This window comes from Cloeon dipterum, chromosome 3 (genome assembly GCF_949628265.1).
Source record: "Cloeon dipterum chromosome 3, ieCloDipt1.1, whole genome shotgun sequence".
NCBI classification, from domain to species: domain Eukaryota; kingdom Metazoa; phylum Arthropoda; class Insecta; order Ephemeroptera; family Baetidae; genus Cloeon; species Cloeon dipterum.
The window spans coordinates 32,642,970-32,648,997 of NC_088788.1; positions in this window are offsets into that span (position 1 = coordinate 32,642,970).

Consider the following 6,028-nt stretch of genomic DNA (forward strand, 5'->3'; position numbering starts at 1 on the left):
ACTATAACAAAAAGATTTGTGACAAAACGAGCGGGACCACCATAGGAAACTGAAGTTCAAATCTGTAGCACAAAATGCTCCCCGAGGTGTTCAGCTCAATGGTGTCGACCTTGACCCTTTAAAAACGATTTTTCACGCGTGGAAGACCAAACAAAAGTGTAGTGAAGAGTTGTGTTCAACTCTGGGGCAAACTCTTCTCTCTCTCCCTTTTTGCCATTTTGATGAGCGTGCCACCCTCTCCGTTCACTCTGAGCTCGGAGCAAAGCCCTTGTGTTATTAAACGTGAATAGACGCGTGTGTAATGATGTTCGGGAGCTTCATTCATAATTAATTAACAGCTTGGAATGCGCCGAAACAATGCCTGGCAGCTCTTTTCGCGCTGTCAAACTCAAATCGCGTCCATTACTAAATTTATCCGGTGGGGATTTTAACACCGACTGATTGCTAATTACCCGCGTTGTGTTTGTGTGCGTGATCCAATTTCGGTATATAATGATAAACCGCACGCGCGACTATTATAGCCAGAGAGAATTAAGGTGAAACGCGCGTTTGACGCGAACATAGAGAGATTTTCGCGCTTCTAGTGATATGACTTTGCCTATATGAGTAGCTGATAAATTAATTGAAGCCTAAGGTGACTAATGAATGTGGAAATCGCGTTGAATTTGTCACTTATAAACAGCGCTTGACAAAATTATGATCGTTGTTTTGTTGATGCTCTTATTTTGTTTTAAAAAAAATTAAGCTGCAACAATTCGGATGAGGTTCAAAAATGTAAAACAGATTTAAGCTTTATGTAGTTTATGTACTTCATTTCATTTCCAACTCTTTTGAGTATTGCTGGATAGGAGGTGAAAAATAATACCTTGGATTCTTATTTAATCAGTCGTTTATGACAAACAAAACACAAGGACCATAATTAAAAACAGAATTTATAATCGAATTTAGAATAAAACTCTTGACAACAGTTATCAATTTCTAGGATTGGGAAACAGACTGTTTTTTTGCACAAAATAGATAGATATAATATTTATTTAAAGCCAACGGCGTACAACTATTTCCAGCATTTGTATGAGGCTGCATTGGACAATGACATCGGTTTTGTCGAACAATCAAGAAGATGGTACATTTTTTTTTTTTTTTTTTGCTCTTTTTATCCTTGTCCGTCCGAGGACCGGGAAGGGCGCGCACTGCACTAGCACGAATGCTGAAACCCGGGTCCCAATAACACCGCGAACGGATAACATGGGCGCACCAGGCCGCACAGGGACCCAGCCCACTGAAGGGCCACTTGCCTCCGCACCGAGGACTGCATTGAAACGCTAGACATTTGTCCCGTGAAGCCAAATCACGCATGCTGGAAAGGTGCAAACCAGCAAGTAGCGAGTCGGCGCCGGTGCGCCTCCCAGCCCGTCGAGCAATTTGAGCAATTCGAGTCACTAAACTAACCACTTTTTGCCATCTCTGACATTGGGTAGCCAGTATTAGATCTCCGAACTGCTCAAATACCTCACATTGCTTTGACACTCCTGAGAGTGCCTTAACAATGCGAGCCAACGGGCTGGTTGATTACTATATACAAATCTGCATTACAGAAACTACACTTACATTTATCAGTAACATTCAGGTGAAAACCAGTATTTGTGCAAACAAGAAAATGATAACCATGAATAGAATATATCTAGCTAACATGGAACTATCTTTGCAATTTGGTTTTTTCTAATCGGTATTTAACATAACAGGTGTATCATAGAATTTAGGAACAATATTTTGCTTTTTAATATTCATAATATATTATTTACACATTTGTCAAAAGCTTCAGTACAAGAGAGTGAGAATTTTTATTTCAACTCTATTACAAAAAAAATATGTCTGTACAAGTTCATAAACCAGTCTAGAACGCATTCTTTTATCACCTCCGAGGGCCTTTTTGAAAAATCTAGATTTCACACTTTCTAATTTAATGAGATCGTTTAAATTTAAATGTGACCAGACAGCTGCAGAGATCGCTAAATTAAATAACTTTATGGCCGTATTAATGGAGGACTTATACCGATTTTTTATTTTACATGTTGCGAAAATGGAGGCCTTAACTCTTCGATCGATATGTTGACTAAGTGCAGAGATGGCTCTGGAAAGCCTAGATAATCGTGGCAAATCAATGTTGCATTATAGTATTTTTATATTATTTAATTTGAGAATTTACCCAGCAAACGGCCTATTTTGGGGGATTTTAGATGGTTTTAGACTTTTTTCAGGCAGGTTTAGACGATTTTGGGATATTTTGATGGTTATCGACGATTTTAAGTGGGTGTCAATCTTCATCATTTTTCATGATTCTTGAAGATTTCATGTTTTTGGAAAGAAATAGAGCACAGAAAAAAATAGTCGATCGTCTAAGTTACCCAACCCTATCAATTTCAAACTTTAACTGAATAAACATTTTAGGAGAATTGACCTAAGAACAACTTGCAACGAATTTTCTAACAAATAACGCCTAACAAAAATTACAAACAATACCCTGAACCAAAAAATGAAAAAGGATCGAGTAGGAGCTAGGCTCCGCATCCGGTACAAGTACTTAGCAATCAATAAAAAACGGTTATATTTTTGCAGTTTACAATAATTTTCCAGGTTTCAGATTTGGGTAATTAAAGATTTAAGGTCATAATATATCTTGAATAGATTTAGAACATATTTCCATCTACCAGAGTAAAACCCTCCTTTCCAAGAGCTAAACAATGCGTTGATTTGTATTACAAAAATTAATTGCATGAATTTCAAATTTATTGTCACTAACAAAAAGAGTAGATGCGAAAAAGTGATTGCTTTAAACATAAAAACACGAAAAAATGAACAAATGGCTTTTTTCAATGTAGTTTTTAACACAATAGAGGCTGTTAAGAGCAAAAGTATTAAAAAGAATAAATATTTCCCATGTTCCTGTAACTGCTGTACAGCAGCTGTTTTGGCCCCTAATCACAAGGCCTTATCAGCTGTAATATTTTACCTGAAAACAAAGTCTACACCACGGAATTTACTGTAAATGAAGAGGATTTTCCTAACTTGCCGTCAAAAACTATTTACAGCACTCATTTCTAATATGAGCCCGAAAGGTACAAGAAGCTGTGTGAAACTCCACAACTCCACCGCCTGCCCTCACAAAAATTACTCAATCGTGATTTCTTATGTTGGGAAACTCTACTTTTTACGTCTCAAAAAAAATGCAAAGTCTAATATCCACGGACCACCATGAAAATCATAATAAATATATCCGTTTCCGGTTTCATGCTTGAACTGTGCGTTTCTCCTTTTCCCAAATTTTAAGATAAACATAACCCTTAAAAACGACGTTATTAATGGTACGCTGTCTCTGACGATGCACTTCTGCGGGAAAACATTTTCACGCGGTTCACATTAAATTTCCTTTAACTGTCAATCCTGTTGTCATTCGTCAATTCCTGGTCACTTGGGAGGCATAGTGAATTTATCATTGAGATTCTTAAAAAAATGTTACTTGTCAATAAATGAATCAATTGAAATTCGTATTTATCATCTCTCCTTTACATTTATTCGAATGTTAGTAACCCCAACCAATGCCACCCATATCGCTGGAAATCACTTTGTCGGTATTTTTGTTATTTTCACGCGCAGTTTATTTTTAACCCGCGGCGGCCCCGCGGAAATGTTCAAAACATCAAAAAGAATAGGACATTGGATTTTCTCAGCCGCGGCCGCCCAGAAATGTTCAAAACATCAAAAAGAATAGGACATTGGATGTTCTCAGCCGCGGCCGCCCAGGAATGTTCAAAGCATCGAAAAGAATATGACATTGCATTTTCTCCGCCGCGAGTTTCTCTCAGCTAAAATTCTATGAGATTTGTCAACAATAACATTGACCTGTCCAACAACTGGGAGGGAGAGGTAGCACATACGCGGGGGTCCTTTGCTCTCTATTGAGCTGCATAAAGCATTGTCCCTTTGCTTTTTCAAATAAATTATATTTTGAGCAAGGATGACCTTCGCCTATAGAGCGTCCCATAGGATTGTGCGCAGCAGAAAGTATAACTACTTTATTATCCCTGTGGCTTAGCAAATGCTAGAAATTTCTTAACAAAATTGTTGTTGAGCATCAGCTATTCTATCACGAGTGTGTACCCATAAAAATTTATGTTTTTCTTGGTTTTGGTTTCAAATTCGCTTCCCAGAGATGGAACATGTATGGTAAATGACTTCTAATCCTGCAGAAAAACGCGATTTAATTGCAAATTCTGCATAAGTCGCGCATTGGCATGTGCTTTTCTGTTGCAATATTGCGGCTCGCGCGCGATCGCCTTTCATCTGGATTTTACATTACGCTCGCATGATTAGGAACCAACAGAGCAGCACTTTTGTCAAACGCCCTGCTCTGTGTGTCTGCGTGTATGGGCGCACAATGCGAAACCTTTCTTGGCAGCAGCGGCAGCAGCTCGCGGTAGACAGCAGGCAGAGCAGCCGCAATAAAAAGCGGCGCGCGGCAATTAAGGATTTCAACTCTCGCAGATGCGAAAAAGGATGGACAGGCGCGAGCGATATTCGCTTTTATTGCCGTCGTTTGCACTCTGGCCGCGCGCCGCGCGTTCGCTAACTGCCTTTCGCAATTTTTCGCCGCATAAACAAGTGGACAAAGGCAAATTAGCGCGGCCAGTCAACTGCGCGCTAATTTCCGCCCGGCTGATGAATTCGAAGCGTATATATGTATTTTTGGTTAATGCATTTAAAAGTTAAATGTGCGCAAAACGCGCGTGCATTCTTTTGTCTCCACCATTGTTCCACTGCCGACTGATAATGGGCCGAATTTACGCGCGTGTTAAAACTGATAGCAGCTCCATTTTCGCACAATAAAAACGCACTTTTGGCACATTTTTACAAGTAATCAACTTTGCCTGCGAAATGAACCTTTTAATGTCCATTTATAGCACTCTAATTTCCATTTTTAATAAAATTTTGATCAGCCAAATTTGTTTTTTTGGTGAAATAAATAAATGAAATAATCACCAATGGAAAATTTTAGTTTGAGAGGGAATCCATCAACTGCTCCTACATTTTGCTGATATTGAGTTAAAATTTCTGTACCCAAATTTTCTTGGAAATGTAATCCATGAAGGAATGCCGGCAACCGCGCCCTTTCTCATCGACGGCACAAAAGAATAAATTAAACGGCGAAAAATAGTGAAAATCAATGCAGTGGCCGCGTGCTTTTTGCAGCTCGACCTCCGCGGCGGCGGCAGCGGCGGCGGCAGCGTGACGTTTTTTGTATTATTGAAAAGGGTTGCTTGATTTGCCGCTGCAGATGACTGCAGAGCAGAGAGTGTGTGTGTTTTGTTGTGCGCGCGGCGTGCGAGAGCGGCTTGGCAGGCGAGAGAGCAGGACGAGGACGACGGACCGACGGGCGAAAAAGCTGCGATAGCGAGCGAGAGAGAGAGAAAGAAGTTATTTTTTCCGCGCGCACAGCCAGCCAGCCAGGTCCGGACTGCCTCTCGGCCAAACTCCAAAACAGCACCCCCAAAAGGCAAGTTAAGGTCAATCTGCAGAGTCGCGGTAACCCCAATTGTTTGACTCTATGCCAAGTTCAACGTAAAAGTAAATTATATGTCCTGGAAAAAATTATGATCTGTTCAAATATCCTAATCAAGCGACAATACCGTTTCCTTGTTGGAAATCATGACATTGTGCCAGAAGGGAAATTGAATTGATAATCCGCGCACCGTTGGCTTAGATAGCGACGAGGAATTGAAATAATTGACAAAGAGTTTAAAATTTTGGAGAGAAATTGGGAAAATTTAATATATTCCTCGGTCTTGATTTTTTTTTTAAAAAAAAAACAACATTGAGATAAACTATTGCTAAAAGTCACAAACAATTAACTCAGTGAACTACTTAGCATAGGCTACAATAAAAATTTGTCTTAATTGCTGGCATGTAATGCTCTACTTAAATCGGGAGTTAATACAATCCCCCAGAAGTTTTTTCCTTTTTAATATCCTAC